This window comes from Vidua macroura, chromosome 3, assembly GCF_024509145.1.
Source record: "Vidua macroura isolate BioBank_ID:100142 chromosome 3, ASM2450914v1, whole genome shotgun sequence".
NCBI classification, from domain to species: domain Eukaryota; kingdom Metazoa; phylum Chordata; class Aves; order Passeriformes; family Viduidae; genus Vidua; species Vidua macroura.
The window spans coordinates 97,262,055-97,279,192 of NC_071573.1; the positions used below are offsets into that span (position 1 = coordinate 97,262,055).

The 17,138-nt window shown below is 41.2% G+C and overlaps 1 protein-coding gene across 2 annotated transcripts in view; it reads left to right on the forward strand.

The window, feature by feature from the left end:
• The first annotated feature begins 1,102 nt into the window (after positions 1-1,102).
• The window catches only part of COLEC11 (collectin subfamily member 11), a 39,006-nt gene continuing 22,970 nt past the window's right edge, over positions 1,103-17,138 (forward strand). For both annotated transcript variants that reach the window (XM_053974461.1, XM_053974462.1), the window contains exon 1: positions 1,103-1,270. The gene's annotated coding sequence lies outside the window, so the exon portion shown is untranslated. The remainder of the gene's footprint in view (positions 1,271-17,138) is intronic.

Genomic DNA, 17,138 nt, shown 5'->3' on the forward strand with positions numbered 1-17,138 from the left:
TGATAGAGAAGTGAACACACAGGTGATTCTATTGCAGCTTTCTCTAGCCCCTCTTCTGTGTTCTGATACTTTCTTGATCTTGGGACTGTGGAAAATGGAAAGGAACCTCCTGTTACTGCCCTTAGCTCCTGTCCTGGTTTTCAAATAAGAGGTCACATATTGGGGGTTACCCAGGCTCCCAGCCCACTGGGTGCTTGCTTAAGAGCATGATGCCTCAAACATTACCTGGAAGAACTGGGAGGAGGGAACAGTGGCATGAGATGGATGAGACAGACGATTCACATGTAGCTATTAGAGCTACAGTCTTACCAATACAGCAGCTTTTCATCAGAGGGTATTAATTGATATAGTCACAAGCGGTACTCTCCGTTTGCCCTGGAAATTGAGAGTGAAGCCATTTATATCTGTTGAAGTATAAACTGCTGTGACTGAGGGGGGTGTTCTCAAAATTCCACTTCCCAGAATCAGCTGGCCCCAGTTTTTGCAGCTTGAATGTATATGGAGTACTGTGGTTTATCCAGGCCTCAAACTAGTCTGGCTGTTTAAGGTAAACAACAGAGTTGTACAACTATTTAGAAGCTATAGTGAAACAGTGCTAAATTTGTATCAAAAGATGTTTAAAAAAACCCCACAAAATATCATGAAGATGCCTGCCATGTGGGTAATTTAGCATTTACATTGTTGTGGGGTGTTGAGACATGGCTCTGAAGCAGTTGCCTGTTTTACTCAAGTCAAGAATGCTGCAGCGAATTGCAAGAATAGAGAGAATTTCAGCAAAGGGAGTGTGTTAATTATCCACACAAGATGGTCACATTCAGTGCTGTGTTTCATGTGTTTTCATATCTGCTGAAGCAAAGCAAGAGAAGTGTTGTGCTGGGGCAATGTGCATGCATGGCTTAGAGCTGAATAGATGTAAATGGTTAAAAAGGGGTTCTCTGCTAGAGAGGAGGAGGGGAAAGTAAGTGTGCATTCCCAAAAAAGTACATTCCCAAAATAAAAAGCTTACATCATGGACCTCTTCAGTTTTCCCACACTTCTTCCCTAATTATTGTCCTGCAGGACAGCTGATCTATTTCAAACAGGAAGCTGTTTACAGATAACACTTGCAACTGTTTTGTCTGATTTGTTGAACTGTCAAAAAGAAAAAGACAACCTCTTTTCAAATTAAAAACTGTCAAACTTCTGTAAACAGCAGCAATGAGGTTCATCTGTGCAGTGTCCCTGCAGGCACAGAGCGTTGTGCAGTTCCCATTCTCTCAGCAGCCATAAGGTAAGAGACTTTTATGCTTTCACTCTGTAAAAATATGTAGAAGAAAAGTCCCCCAAATAGAAGGGGAAGGGAAAAAAGAGCTCTCTTGAATTTATTGGATAACATTGGACCTTTCTATTGAGAAGCACCCATGTGGGTTAGATCACTGAATGCCAGTTTAGTTGGGGGGCGGGGGGTGTATTTAAAATGTACAAATGCCATTGGAGGAGCTCGCTTTCCTTTTAGCAGGAAAGGACAAAACAGTGCATGATTTTTAACTTTTCCTACAATTGAAACTTATTTTACTTCATTCTTAAGTTGCAATTTCTAGTAACAGACACAAGCAGTTGTCTGTTGTCCACTTTGAAAAGTGATCTTTTAATACACTGCAAAGCAGAGAATGAAGACTAACATTGCAGAAGTGAAGGTCCAGTAAGGGCTGGAATTACATCACTGGATTATTAAGAGTAATCTTGGTGAAAACCAAATCGTGTAGGGAGTAGTACCATGCAGAAATGCTTGGTGAGATATAAGGGTGTATAATGATACAAAATCTTGGTCCAAGTGAGCAGGAATGAGTGAGAGTAAGTCATGTTTTAGTAAGCAGCAGGGCACATGCCTGCTTTTCAGTCATGAGCTATGAAAACTAGGATTCATAATGGACTTGCAAGTTTCCATTCTGAACTCTGTGCATACATATTTGTAAATTTTGGAGGGGAATTGCTTTCTAGCAAAATCAAATCACTGTGGAGAATACCTAACTTTACTTGTCATACAGTGAAACGGAGCAACTGGACTGGAAATACTCTGACTTTCTGCATTGGTGTAAAACCAATACACTTTGATTCTTGGGTATTGAAATATTTTTAAAATGTTGCAAATGTAAAAACTGCTGCCCTATGTTTTCCTCTCTGTATCTGAGATCTTTGTATTTCATATCTATGTGATTGTTTACATGGTCATGAACATTTAAGGCATTGTAGTAATCAGAAAGTATAAAACAAACCCCAATTTAAAAGTGACACAATAATACTATCCCTAAAATTTTAGTATATTACTGATGCAGTATAAATAAGGTGTGTCAGGGTTGTAGACAAGAAGGCTTCCAAGTTGAGTATTCATTTTAAAAATACTTGAACTCTCTTTCATAAAATTCTTAGATGTATCTGTTAAAATGAAATTATTGTTTTAGTTAATACATGAAAGATAATGTGGAAGTTAAATTCATAGTCAAAATAGCATTTTAAACATGGCATAGTCTTACAGTCAACAGAGAATTGCTCTGTGGAAGCAGCAGAAATCTGTGCAATTTCTAAATGTATGCTATGTTCAAGGCTATTTTTTTCTGATTATTTTGAGTGATTTTACACTGGTTCTAAAGCTCTTTTTAGTCATCTCTAGGGCTGTCCAAAAATTCTTGAACCAGAATCCTTTTGAAGTAGGAAGACTTTTGGCAGAGTAGCTTTTTAAAGAAAAGTGTCAGTTTTCTGGGATAGTTCAGTTCTTTTGTCAAATTATTTTGGCTGAAAACCAGGAGAGTTTAGCCAAAAATATTCTCATGGCGTCTCTTGGGAAGTGTAGTTTGTGCTTTGCACTGCATTTCACTACTGGCTGAACTTTGCAGCTGAACCACACTTCCCGTAAGTCTGTGTGGTCAGGGTCTTGCTGTTTTAATTTCCCTTGATGAAAGGGTGTATCTTGGAAAAGTTAGTCTCATGAAAGAGGCACAGACTGGGCTCATAAGGCATCAGCTGGTTGATAACTAGTTGGCAGCTTCTTAAAATTTGAGTGTTTCCTTCTGGTTTGCACAAGCCATAGGCCATCCTGGTTTTCAGCCATGAGAGTAGGACCCTTCAAGAGAGTGTCAGCAGAAGGTTTAAAACCTTTTGTTGTTTTTGGCCATGCAAGCACCTGTACAAGGGAGAGAATAATTAATAACATTTCTAAGGCTTTGTTAATACTTCTGCCAACTTTTGTGCTGAAAGTGTTCCATTTTATATTTGGAACTGAAAAATGCAAAGGAGTATGGCTGGAAGTTAAGATTTTTTGAGAAGTCTTAAGTCAAGAGGAAAACAACCTACTAGAAGCCTGACCCTTTAGAAAAAGGTGGTTTTGAAAATCCAGCAAGATGTCATCTCGCCCATCTAAGTGGCTCTTCATAAAAATGTAGTCCTGGGTCATTTGCCTATAGTTGTAAAAGATAGTAGTCAAGAAAATAACAAAAGTTGGTCTGCTTGAGCACTTCATCAGTGCACCAGTCTCTTAATTTTTCCATAGAATCCAAGGATCCTTAGCTTCTGGGACTATTTGGATGCTGCCCCCTCAAAACTTTATCAGAAGATTGTTTAGGAGGTCCATAGGGTGTCCTGGAGGCCAGGACAGAGCAGTATGACAAATGGTGAGGAGTTATAGGGTTTACGTTAGTTTTCTTCTGCACTGAATCATAAAATGGTTTGGGTTGGAAGGGACTTTTGAAGATCTAGTCCAACAGCACGTGAATGAAACATAGACATGAATAAATAGTTTCACAGTGCTGCAAGCTGGATACCAGACTCCAAACCAACAACTGGCTATGCCTACATGCAATATGGAGTGAGTGCAGCAGAGCTAAGGGCTGAAGACAGTGACTCACCACAGTCAGACAAGTGTGTGATGGCCACAGCAGCCATCTGAAAATTGCTTCTGAGAGGTGTTCCACAATTCTCTCTGCTGGATGTGGAAGTGGATCAATTCACCATCTTTAGTGCCAAATACTGCAGGAACTAGGGTTCTGGAAGGTGGAAGCTTACCTTGAATTTGTGTGCTGAGCTGTTCTTTACGCATGGAGATTTTGAAAAATGGCTCTGACAAAAGTGTTTTCTACAGTTCTCTTTGAGAACTAGACTGCTGCTACCCAGCTGTCACATAACCTGCTGTCTGGGGCCACTTTACCTGGGAAGTAGGAGGTTTAAATGCAGCTCATTGCACTGCTCCAAACCTCCACCTCCCTTCTGCTGGAAAGGTGCCCTTGTAACTAACCAAAATAGTAATTTGGTGTGCTTGGAGGAGACTGAATGATTTTGGATGTGTTTCCTTGATGGAAATGTGCTAGGTGGGAGAAGAGTGTCTTGTTATTCTCCTCAGGCGAGATGACCATCTTTGGTCTGTGCAATAAGAAAAGCTTAGACACCCAAGTTTTCCAGTAAAACTGCAGGAACCTCCTACCTCTTAAGGTGGCTGGATTGTTAGGAGATGGTTTTGGATGCTTTGTTTGAATCTGGGATGAGGCCACAGAGAGAGATTCAGAGGTAGTGTTGCCAGTGTTGAACTTAAGCAGCCTTCACTTGGAGGTTTAGGGGTGAAAAATGGGGGAAAAGGATGTAGAGTGGAAAGAAAAACTGCTTCAGCTTTGGCTGTTTTTTGAATAGGGGCTTTGAAGAATGAAGCTGTATCCATAGATGTGCTTAAGTTCTTGGTGCCTGTCTTTGGTCTTAGGTATGGCTCTCTCTGTGATTACTTTCTTTTTGTCCTGTTTGCTAGTTGCAGAATAAGCATAAATAATAACAACAACCTTCAGACAGTACTCTAAGATTTTCTGTTTAATTTGAGTGATTTTCAGGCTTAGTTATGGACCACCCCAAAATCTCCTGTGATGGTGCTGATGATTTTAGCAAGTACTGAAACTTGCTGCCAGTAGGTATGCATTTATTCATCTTCAATGGACTCTTTAGAAATGGTCTATGGGTCTCCAAGAGACCATGGATGATATGTTGAATGCCAGGGTCAGTCTGCTCTTTGGAAGGACAAAATTATAAAAGTGATTGTATAATTTTAATTTTACTTATTTATAGAACTTTTTATTGTCATCAGAGAAAGTTTTGTAAGAGATCTAATTTTTGGGAATTAAAATAAAGAGCTTTAAAAAATTTGATATGAAAGAACCAGCACTGTTAGATGGGACAGTAATAATAGCCAATGAATTAAAAACACCAGGCAAGAATCTAATGAAGGCCTAGCACGGGAAACAGAAAAAAAAAAAAAAAAGCCTTATTAAATAGGAAAAGAAAAATGTGTATCAATGAGCTTTGTCAGAATGGTGTTAATAAGAAAACAGGTCTCTGATGGCTCACTGGAGTGGAGTTATGTTCAAGAAATGTTAAGGAAACAGATACTGAGAACATGAGGAAGAGCAAGAGAAGGACTGAAGGTGCATGCTGAAGAGACTCCAGAGTGCTGGATCTGCCAGCAGCACCTACAGATGCACTTGCAGTGTTTCTCTCTAACTGTGCAATGACCTTGCAGTTTAAAGCTAATGTAGAGATGAAGCGAGATGATGTAGCAATAGCCATGCTATGAGCTGCAGCTGAAAAAACTCTTTATTGGAGGTTATCTTCCTTTGCTGTTTAGTATCTTTGTGAATTGGGTTTGTTCAGCCAGAAGAGAGGGTTTTGGGATGACCTAATTGCAGCCTTCCAGTACGTGAAGGGAACTTACAAGAAAGATGGAAAGGAACTTCTTACAAAGGCCTGTAGTGACAGGACAGGGGGAAAGGGCTTCAAACTTAAAGTAGATAGTAGAAAAATATTCTTTACTGTGAGGCAGTGGAACTGGCTGCCCAGAGAAGTTGTAGATACCCCATCCCTGGAAGTGTTCAAGGCCAGGTTGGAGCTCTGAGCAACCTGGCCTAGTGGAGGGTCCCTGTCCATGGCAAAGAGGTTGGAACCAGATCATCTTTAAGCGCCCTTCCAACCCAGGCCATGATATATGATATATGATATATGATATATGATATATGATATATGATATATGATATATGATATGTCAGAATTGCCTTTTATGTAATTGTGTCATGTCAAAAACTCTCTATTGTCGTTCTCTACTTTTATGACTGTAGTACAAAACCTATAGAGGAGCTTGGTGGGCAACTGGCCTTCAGCCATGGCCAACCCACCAGGTCTGACAGACTGTCTCCTAAGCAACTCCATATTTAAACATGCATTTGCCTAGTTACCCTTAATGTACAAGTGATTGCATTCACACTGTTCCTTGATTTTAGGGAAGATGACATTAAACGTTGCAACTGCAGTGACTGAGTACATGGACTTCCTGTAACATATAGAACTGATGCCTCTGTATCTTTTTGACAGCACTGAGTAACTGTGGCAAGTCTTGGTTTTGTTTTAATTGTTCCTTTTCTTAAGTCACCTGGTGGATGTTGGGATTTCAGGTCAGTGTACTCTTTAACACCACGGAAGCCTTTTATTTTACTGGTAACTGCACAATCAGAACAGTAGCATTAGTTTTTGCTCCTATAAATACCCTATAAATTCTGAGCAAACGTGGAGGTTCAAGTGATCACTGCTTAGCTGTTCTGCAGCTTCTTAATTGGTGCACAGCTGCCCTCCGGTCATGTTCTACCTGTGTGAAAGGTACATCTGCTGCTATTGTGAGAGAATTTGCTGAGTACCAAAGCAGTGGAAATGCCAGTAGTTATCACTTACTTAACATAGCTTGTTATATTATTCCCTAGAAATGTACATTATTAAAATACAGAAATCTCTCAGGGCAGTTGGTTAGATGGAAAGACTTCAATAAAAAAATTTCAAAGGGGGTTGTCATCCTCAAGAATCTTTTGGTAGCAGAAACATCATGGTACACAGTTAAGGGAAGTAACACCCTCTTTATATGAATTCAGATAAACACCCTTGCTTGCAAATTGTGTTCTTCACATTCTGTTTACTTCTGAATTAATTTTTCAGATTTACAAAATGAGATGAGATTGTCAAAAGCATCTCAAACTGCAAGCAATCCCTTGTACTCCTTCTCAAATTTTAAAAACATTTGTCAACCAGTGCATTGTACATGGTAAAGTATTTTGAGTGCATGTGTTGTGGCATGTGTAAGAGCTGCTCTGGGAGGTTTTGTCACTGAAAGATATTTCTGCTGGGTTCCTTTAGGCAATAGCTTTTACATTGGATTATGACTATTGCCAATGATATAGACTGATTAGTGAAAGTCTGATGTAGCATACTAGTGTAAGAATACTTTGACTTCTGAGAACTTTGTTAATGTCTAGAATTGAGTGCCTTTGTGTGTGCTTCAACTAAGTCACATCAGACGCATAGAAACCTGTTTATTTTCCCACAGCATTTTGCTTCTACAACAATTTCTGTACCAGCCAACCATATATTTTCTATGAATGTGAGCACCTTTTTTGATAAGTTCCCCTTTCTTTTGCCTTCTTTACCTTATCTGTATTTGGAAAGGGGTGTCAGAGCTCTAAGAATAAAAGGACATTGGGTAGTACCATTGATATCAATCAAGATCACCTGTCACTTGTCCAGTGAAGACATTATAGAATCATAGAATGGCCTGGATTGGAAGGGACCTTTAAAATAATCTGGTTCCAACCCCCCTGCCACAGACAGAGACATCTTCCACTAGACCAGATTGCTCAAAGCCTCATCCAATCTGGCCTTGAACACTTCCAGGGATGGGGCATCCACAGCTTCCCTGGGCAGCCTTGTTCCAGTGCCTCACCACTCTCACAGTAAAGAATATCTTCCCAGTATCTTATCTAAAGCTACTTTCAAACTGAACCCATTCACTGTAGTCCTGTTACTATATGCTCTTGTAAAAAGTCTTTCCACATCTTTCTTTTAGACTCCCTTTAGGTACTGGAAGGCTGCAATTAGGTGACTCTGGGAATCTCAAATATCTCAGCCTTTCCTTGTAGGAAAGGTGCTCCATCCCTCTGATCATCTTTGTGGCCTCCTCTGGACTCGTTCCAGCAGGTCCATGTCCTTCCTGTGCTGGGGACCCCAGGGCTGGGTGCAGCACTGCAGGCGGGCTCTCAGCAGAGCAGAGGGGCAGAATCCCCTCCCCACGCTGCCTCTGATGCAGCCCAGGGCACGTTTGGGTCTCCAGGCTGCGAGGGCACATGGCTGGGTCATGTCCAGCCTTCACCCACCAGCACCCCCAAGTCCTTCTCAGCAGGGCTGCTCTGGACCTGTTCACCTCAGCCTGTGCTGATACTGGGGGCTGATCTTGTTAAACTGCATGAGATTCCCATGGGCCACTTCTCCAGCTGGTCCAGGTCCCTTTGAGTGGCATCCTGTCATTCAGGAGTGTCACTGCACCACAGCTTGGTGTCATCTGCAAATTTGCTGAGGGTATACTCAATCCCTTCATCCATGTTACTAATTATGATATTCATTACATTGGTTCCCATACAGACCCCTGAGGGACATGACATCACTGATGTCCATCAGGACACTGAGCTGTTGACCACCACCCTCAAGATGTGATTGTTCAACCACTTTCTTGTCCATCTAACACTCCACCCATCAAATCCATATCTCTCCAATTTAGAGAGAAGATGTTGTGGGGCACCACGTCAAAGGCTTTACAGAAGACAAGATAAATGACATCTGTAGCCCTTCCCTTGTCCACTGATGTAGTCACATATAGGATCACATGTAGAGTGTTAGTTGGTCTCTCAGCCTGAAAGGAAAAATAACCTTCTGTTGAAATAGCATTGACACTGCCCCAGTTCAAATGCAAGATTTTGATCATGAATGCTTATATACCACAGTGTTTTGTTATATTGAGGATATCACTGCAAGAAATATGTCCTTGTCATTTGAGGATAACACTCTTGGATCCTTTCCATCACTCTTGGTGGCTTGCATGCTATTACAAAATGCCTGATGTTGTTGAGTTTCCTATGTTCTGTATCTTTTGCTGGTTATTATTTTCCATTGCAGCCTAGTATTTTGCCATATCTTTCCTTCTTTTAAAATGTTCCCACTGTCATTATGTGCTGGGTTATTTTTTTGGTTTTTGGTGGGTTTTTTTGGTGGGTTTACTTGTAGGTTTTTTGTTTGTTTTGTTGTTGTTTGCGTGTGTGTGTGTGTGTGTTTGTTTCTTTCTGTTTGTTGTTTTGGGTTGGTTTTGTGGGTTTGTTGTTTGTTTATTTGTTTGTTTTTCTGGTAATTTAGTCCCTTGAATTCTTTCACTTATGTATCTTCCTGCTTTCTGTATGCTGCTGGCATGCAGTGGCACAGTTTTGTAACACACTGAAGGCCATCTCAGCTGCTGCCAAGGGCATTCCTTTCCTTGGCTGGCATCATTTTTCACAGGAATTATGGCCATTTTATCCTTGCCAGGAACCAAGGAACTAAATCAACTGAAAAACAACATTACAAGCAGAGGAACATCCTACTGCTGGAATAGCAGCCTGTGCTAGCTGGGATCAGCTGGCTGTTGGTGACAGTACAGAGAAGGGGAGGCTAATGTGTGACTGCAGCAGGAAGCCAGGCTGCTGTTAACCCTCCTGTAGACTGACTTAGCTAATTAGCAGCGATGGGACACCTCTCACCTAACTTCACATACCTGCAAGGCTGAACTAGTGATACTCAGCAATGAATAGGTGCCTCCAGAGTCAATTACCAGTTCTGTTCTGTATTGGGATGAAATGAATCCTGCTGCCAAAGTGCTTTTCTCTGACTTGGTTACACAGAGTGCTCAGGATGATTTTCTCAGACTGACCACCTAAGCCAGAACAGTTAAATCCCCTCCAAGGGTCTGTTTAAAACTAACCTCTGCTAGCTTGAGGTCTGGACCTAAGCAGAGTTGTCCCAATAAACAGGCATCTGCTCATGGCAGCTGTGCTCTGTCTTGTGGTTCACTTTTTGAGGTGTCATACTTGAAGCATTGGGAAGAACTGGGCAGCAGTTCAAGTGGCTTCCCTTTATTCTTAAAACCTCCTTTAATTGTAGTTGTCACTTATCTAATGTGTGAGAAAAGGGGGTCAAAAGCTGTTTCAGATTTTTCTTGTTTTTTCTCCTCAATGAGGAGAGGATATTGTGGAGTATGATATTGTGACTACCAAAAGCAAACCTTTTCCCTGTCCCCTTGCCCTTTGGGATGGTGCCATTGCTCCTCTGCCCTTTCTCTGCTACTCTCCCCTGGTCAGACTTCTAATTTTTCCCTTTTGCTCTATGTCCACTAGTAATCTATATCCTATGGCTTGTAATTTGTTTTTATTCTTCCTTTAATCTCATAAACTGCTTTTCTTAGATTTTGTCTTCTCTTTGGATATTCCTGACCTGTCCCTGTGTTTTTACATGATCAGCTGTGGGACATAGAAATCAGAAAACACATGTTACCAGTTTTAGTCTAGTGTCCTACCACCAGGCTTGAGCCAGCTTCGTCATCAGGCTTCTTCTCTGCTTCACTTCATCCTTTAATGTAGCATGCCTGAGTGTAGTCTAATTTCACCTGTTGTGTCCATCCAATGTGAGCAATTATTCTCTTGGGGAGCTGGAGCTGTGTGTTTTAATCCTTTTAAGCCAAGGATCTTCCATAGCTGTTACTTCCCACCTTTTGGATCAATACTTGAATGGCATTTCTGTTGTGCAAAAGGCAGGTGCCACTGCTGGCATGGCTGGGATGATTGGATGGGGCCTTGATAGACTTTTCTGCCTCTTCTCTACACCTCCCAGAATGGAGCTGCAGGACTGGGACAACCCCCTCTCAGAGTGAGTTTGCCTTTTCAGCCTCTCCAGTCCCCCCAAGAAGACAATGGTCAGGCCCACCTAGGAAAGCTTCCAAACACCTCAAGAGTGAAAATGTGTTGCAAAGTGTAAGCTGAGTGGGCATAATATTGCAGAGATACCCCAACTTCTGCAGCTGGTCCTAAGCCTCTGTGGAGGGAAAGGGCTTAAAGCTTCATAAATAAAATTACAAATGCATATGTTCCTGTTATGTATTTATTCATGTACAGAAATGTTCCCTGCAGCATTCTCCACATCATTCACTGATTCTTGGTGAATCCTTGGTTTTTTATTTCCTACATATAGCTGTGTGGGGATAGTATGAAGTTCTCATGTAAATGCTTTATAGCCAAGGGAATGAACTGAGACATTTTAGACCCCTGTTTTAGAAGAACTGATAGTTAAATTAGAAAACTGTACAGTAGTTTGTTTGTTGGTTTGTTTGTGGTTGAGAATACAAAAAATTTGATCTGACATATAACAATGATGGCATTCAAAATCACAAACTATTTTTGTAAAATATAGCTGAAGGCAGAAGAGATCTTGTAATCTAGTAGAGACTTTGATTGAAACATTGCAGGAGAAATTCTGTTTAGTATTTCTAGTTGTCTCTGACCACCAATTTACATAAAAACAAAAATGTACTTGAGTGTTATTTTCTACAAAAAATCCATAGATTGTCTAAAAATCCATAGAGAAGTATTGTGAAAAAATTGGCACTCAGGTCCCATCTCCCTCTAGTTAAAAGTTTTGAAAACTTGCTCCTTTCTGGCACTACTTCATCTCACTCTTGCTGAAGTCTTGTTTTTACACTTTCAGTACAGATGGCAGTAAGTTAATTCTAACATGAACTCACTAACTTCAGCAGAACAACATCAGGATGAAATTTGTCCCAGTTTTTAAAAACATTCTTGATGAAAAATGAGACTACTATACCTATGTCTGATAAGGGCACCTATGTTGACAAACTAATCATACCTTACACCTCACAAACATTGTCTGAGGAAATGGCTCTATTGTGCCAGTATTAATTGTACTTTGGGGAGTAACCAAGGACTTACTATCAGTTTGCTTTTTAGGTAATGCTAGCTTCCCATCAGCTTAGACTCACTCTTTTGTCCTCTACAGCAAATCTTGCTGTTCTTCAGTGTCATCAGGAGCTGAAATGTGTTATGTCTCTGCTTTATGCTACTCCATGCTCCATAGATTTCACAGAGACTTGGTAACCATGGCAGTTATGGTCCTCATTTTTGCAATTCTACAGTATTAATATTTAGGGGTTTTTTTCAGTCTTTCAAGTCCATTGCTTTAACCTTTAAATCAACATGTAGGATTTAACTTGAGAGCATTGCAATGTTATGATAATGATCAACCAATGTTTAAGCAGCTTTGTAATTGATTCTGATTTTTATAGTCTAGCTAAATGGCGAATGTTTGATTACTCAAGGTAATGTGCAAGGGAACTGAGAGGACAAATGAGAAAATGCTTAGATAAAGTTAAAGAATAGCTACACAAAACATCTGTAGGTTAGGAAGATTAATAAGGGTGTAATGGAGAAAGATGAGGTCAGTGACACAGGTTTCATCTCCAATGTGAAAGGCTTCTTCCCCAGGGAATGATCCACATCTCTTGGGCCAAGGGGTGAAACGCAGCTTCAGCAATGTCAGCAGTGCTGGAGGCTTGTCCCTTCTGCTTCTCCTCGCTTCCCCCAGAAACGTGTCCCTGGTCTGCGGTGGGTGCTGCTGGTAGCTGGTCTTTTATCTGTTCAAGATGTTTGAAATAGCATGGGGACGGTGTCACAGCCTGCTATTTTGTGGGCATATGTTTTTTTTTTTTTTCGTTTTTGTTTTTTTTTTTTTTTTGGTGGGCATGTGTTGTATCTCCTAGAATTCAGCTTAGGGCCTGCAGTTGGCTTGAAGATACATGAGCTGCCAGAGAGTTCTGCCAGGGAGGTGTTGAGATGGGGATGACAAGGACTTGAAAAGTCAGGGAGTGAAAACTGTTGAAAGTTATTGCTGTGTCTGTAGTGCTGACTCAAACCAGCTTGGGAAAGTCATTCACCAAATGTGGCTGTGGCTCTGCAGATTTGTGTGACTGTAGCAGAAGCATACTCAATTCAGAATATAGATAATTCAGCTCAGATACCTGAGAATTAAGTATAATTTAAAAAATAACAGCAAAAAAAAAAATCATAGTGTGAAAACTACTCAATGAAATAAAACCAGCTCAAAGATGAGTCCTATAGGATTATACCGAGGATTACAGTTACTCTGTAGCTATTGGCTAGCTGAGCATTAATGTCAGCAAGCATCACTTGTCTTCTACATTTTTCATCCATTTAGTTTCAGCTTGGCAGATCATCTGTGTTGTTTCTTCTAAGTCCAAAATAATGGCATAGAATTAGCCACTGGCACTTTTGGAGCCACTGGTAGATACAGGGACTTCATGCATGAGGCATTAGCTGGCTCAAGTGATCTCCAAGCTTTCCATCTCCCCAGAGCTGGGGGGAAGTGTGGGAACTCAATGAGTGCCAGCTGGCCTGGCTGGTCCTGCAGCGGCTTTGAGCAAGCCTGTGGGGCCTTTGGGATTCTCCAATGACCTCTCAAGGACTTGTCATTTGAAGCTTGGCTTGAGAAACCTCTTCTCCTTTGGTGACTGAGGCAGATTTCCTAAAGCTGAGAGGTCTCGAAAGTTGTTTTGAAATTATTGTGCTGGTTGCATTTATATGTTTTCATTTCTGACAGAAATCGAGGCACTTTATTAATTTTTATTTTTAAGGAAGTGCTGCCTTTTTCTTCTCCTATATTTTTTCCAATATTTTCAGCTTTCACTAATTTAATGGCCACTGTTAATGGCCATAAACTTGACTTTTGACCCCTACATAGGCAGTGAGAAAATATTCATACTTTTACAAGTGCTGAACACTTTTAGGTTTCTCTCTAGCGTTGATTTTACCAATGCTGAAGATACTCCAAATACCAGGGCCAAAACAGTGGTTTGAAAAAACAGCTTGGTCCTCCTTTATCTGAGGACCAGTTTCAGTGAGATTTAGTTTTCTTAAATGAAAATTTTATGCATCTAGGTCTGAAAGGGCTTGAAAGCAGGTCAGAAAGGCAAGAAATTTTCTAGTATTTTAAAGTGAAAGTGTCTGCTGTAGCACATACCTGGAGATCAAACTGTTATTTCACTCACAGAAAGAAATTTTAGCTGCAGAAAGTTTCTTTTGAAAGCAGGGAGAGATTGAGAAAGTGATATACAAAATGCTTTTGGCTTGATTTCTACTATTAATGTGTCCCTTTACTACAACCACAGATTCTAGAGTTTTTAATATGCAACCTCCTCAGAGATTCCTTCTGTTAGTGGCTCTTCTCAGACCAAGGTATTTCCCTGAGTATTCTTATGGATCTGGGTGTTGTTACCTGAATGACATTAAAGAAGCTTTTTTTTCTAGAACAAGTCCATTTCCTCTGTGAGTTGAGTTAATATGTGGTAGGGTGGGGTTGTATCCCCTCTGTCTCTGAGACATGTAAGTGCAGCTGCAGACAGTAGAGAATGTGCTGAAGCTTTGTTGGAGATTTTGTTTTCCCCAGAAAATCCATCATACGTGGCTGCTGAGGAGAGCCAAGAAGCAGCCTTGACAGTTCTCTGCTGCTCGATGTCTGTCTCATCTCTCAGCTATGTAGGAGTTTGCAAAGGCAGATTAATATTTAACATACCTGGAGCCTTTGATCTTTCAGCTGGGGTCTGGATACATCTAAATCCTCATAAAATGCAGACAGAGGAGGTGATGTTGCCTTTTATTCACTAATGCAGAGACAGGAGCACCACTGTAATTTCAATTTCTTCTTCCATCTCAGGCCATTTCATTCCACTCTCCAATTTGTCCATCAAGAATCCTTATCACCAGTCTGGCAGGTACTCATACTGAAACTGCCTAATTTCCAGGCTTTCAGCTGGGTATCTGAACCACTTGGCTTGAAAGCCACTTTGTCTGATCTTCTGCATCCTAAAGTGCTCTCACTACATAAAAAAAGGTGGGATATGCTGTCTAGGATGTCCTGCAGGCTGGTGATCAGGTGCTCTCCTGGGGTGTAGGTGGGTCCTGCAGGCTGCAAACCCTGTCTCTCAGGGGTGGCTGCTGCTGAGGGTGTTTGAAAGAGACTTCCAGGCACATCCTCCTGGCTGGCTGAGGCAACCAACAGCCTTCCTCCATAAAGGAGTGCTGGTCCCTCATTTGGCATTGCAAATCATGTTCCTGCCAGGGACCCCTTCATTTTGCTGTCGACCAGCACTGACTCTTTAAATGCCAACACTGGCCTTAGAAACCTTTGACGATCTGGAAAAGCACCCTTTTCCTCAACCTTTTTTATTGACTAGTTCTTGTTGTTCCCTCTTGTTTGCTAACTGTTGTGAATCAGAGACAGAAAAAAGAGGCAGGACTGTCCAAATTCCTTGTACCCTGGGGTTAGGAATCTCCTTCAGGGAAGATGTAGCCAGATTCAAGCTTAAAGTTTCTGAAGTAATTTTAGTATGCACATGAGGATCTTTTGGAGAAAAGTGTTCTCACAGAGATTGATACTTCAAAACTATCTCAAGACTGTGGTCAAATAGTTTGCATAACCATAGAAAATAGCTGTAAAGTAGCTGGTGACTTGACCTGGTTTCTACTACTTTTGGCTCTCCCTGTGCACAGGCAAGGGAGGATGTAGCCCAGAAAAGCAGAGTTCAGCAACACAGCAAATGTTTTCTTGCTGGTTTTGTCTCAGAGCCCTGGGGATCTGGCCTGGTTGCTGCTTCTCCATGGCCTCCAAATTTCCATTACTTTTCCTTTTCCTCCCTGACTATTGCAGTTCTTTATGTCCACCTTTATCATAGAATTATGGAAAGGCTTCAGTTGGAAGGGACCTTAAAGATTTTCTAATTCCAACCCCGCTGCCATGGGCAGGGCATCTTCTACTGGACCAGATTGTGCAGGGTCCTGTGCAATCTGGCTTTGAACACTTCCTGGGATGGGGCATTCTTAACTTTTCTGGGAAACCTGTTCTACCTAATCTAAATATCTCCTCTTTCAATTTAAAGCCATTCTTCCTTATCCTATCACTAGTCTGCCTGTGTAAAAAGCCACTCTCTCTCTTTTTTTATAAGCCTGCTTTAAGCACCAGAAGGCCCGAGTGATGTTTCCCCTGAGAATTCTTTTCTCCATGATGCCTAGAGAGGCTGACTTAGAACAGAGACTAGACAGAGTTAAAGGAATAAAGTAGATATTTATTAAAAGGCTTTTAAAGGTTATATCTTGGGTAGTATTAAAAGCCTGGCTGGGGTTCTGCTCAAGATGGACACAAGATGGACAACTGGTTATGAGTTTTTACACTTTTATAACTTTTGGTTTATTTGTATATTGGGGTTAATTTTGTAATTACAGTTTTTGGTTATGAAGTCCTATTCTCTTGGTTTACTCTCTTTAATTTGCTGTTATTTATGCTTTTTGGGTCTGAAGCTGCAACGGTTGTCTTTGGTTCTTAATCTGGAAAAGGATTATTTTGCCTAACTACCTTGTGAAATGAACTTACTAGCACTTAATATGAAGTTCAGAGTCACACATTAAGGCAGTACAGAGTCTGAAAAATATGAAAGCTAAAACTTAAGACATCATCCAGGCTGAACAGCCACAACTCTCTCAGCCTGTTTTTGTAGGAGGGGTGGTCATCTTTGTGTCCTCCTCTGGACACATTCTAACAGATCCATGCATGGCTTTATTATGTACCTTCTCCTCTAGCTCCTGTTCCTCATCCTTGAGTGGCAAAAGTCAATTTTGCCCTGTAGTCTTGAGAAGCCTCAAGTGATAATTGCTGCAATTGTGACAAAACTTATCATGGCCTAAATATTTGGGCAGCAGTTCCACCATCTCATAGTATTCTTTCTGGCTGGCAAAGCTTGTCTATGAAGTAGCTTATGCCTGAGCCACTATAGAACTGCATGGCAGGTTGTGGAAATCCTCAGATAGTCCCTGTTCCTCCTTTGCCCTATGGGAAAATTACCCAGCATTACCTTTTCCGTAGGGTTTTCTGCCCTACTGTAGCCCATTAGACTATGACTGCATTGAGATCTCTTGACTCAAGAGCTCTTCCCAGCTCTAAGCATAGATATCATCTTTTAAGGCATGGCCCTCCAGCTGCAGGTCTCTCTCCTTTGGAAAGAAACCTGGGGAAAGGATTTGGGTCAAAAGGGACTCATAGCGCATACAAGTCTTTGCACCAGAGCTGGATGATCAGTAAGAACTTAGGGGTGTATTGTGGCATCGCCCTGTCCCTCAATGTGGATGTAGCAACAGATGGTGTAGCAAGGGGGTTTT